Source organism: Podarcis muralis, chromosome 7 (genome assembly GCF_964188315.1).
Source record: "Podarcis muralis chromosome 7, rPodMur119.hap1.1, whole genome shotgun sequence".
In the NCBI taxonomy this organism is placed as follows: domain Eukaryota; kingdom Metazoa; phylum Chordata; class Lepidosauria; order Squamata; family Lacertidae; genus Podarcis; species Podarcis muralis.
This window is the reverse complement of record NC_135661.1, coordinates 63,652,008-63,652,973: the sequence shown is the minus strand read 5'-3', so window position 1 is coordinate 63,652,973 and position 966 is coordinate 63,652,008.

Genomic DNA, 966 nt, shown 5'->3' with positions numbered 1-966 from the left:
GCAGAGCATGCGCACTGCCGCCTTCAAAGGCATCTCCCGGCCCTGTGAGAGATGAGGCCGGCCTCCCTTGGTTCCTTCCGCATCTCTTGAAACACGGTGCCCGTTTTGTAATAGAGCTAGAAAAAGTATAGAGTGTCCCCGCACAAACTGAACTAATCTAGTCCAACCCCTTGCAATGAAGAAATATGATGGTAGCCCGTGTGGGGATCGAACCTGCGACCTTGGCATGATCAGCACCACGCCCTAACCACCAGAGCATTTATCATTAATGTTATTGTTATTAGTTACGCACTCTTCATCCCAAGCTCCCAGGGCAAGTTACAACATTAAAACACAATATAAAAAAACAGTTCAAAACATCTTACAACCCCAACAGCAATATGAGTCTTAAACGTACAAATATCAAGTGTCAGTAAGCAACTGAGGTGTAAGAGACATTCATGTGCCATTACTTGGTCATAGACAGTGTCTCCTGAAACTAAGTCACACTCTTTATACCAGAGCTTTCCAAACTTTTCATGTTGGTGACACTTTTTAGACATCCATCATTTCACAACACAGCAATTCAGTTTTACTAGCAAACCAGAGGTTAAATTAATCCCTTTCCAGCTCTGCGAGGAGTGAGGAGTGTTCGAGGAGTGAGGAGTGTTCGTACGACACACTAATGTGGACACCGTTTGGAAAGCTCTGCTTTACATGTAGACACAATAGAATTGCCACATGCCACAACCAAGACACATATGCAGGTTGTGATCTTGAACTCACAGAATCCTTGAATTATTTCATTTATTCTTAGTAGTCCACCCGCCATACTTTCATGGCATTTACAATGGCCCTGTGGACACGTTTGGAAATTATTGCCTTGTGGCAAGCATGGGTGATCTGTGGCCTTCCACATGTTGTTGGACTCCCAAGTCCCAGCAAGCAAAGCATACACCTCAACAAACAACGCAGAACAGACAGACA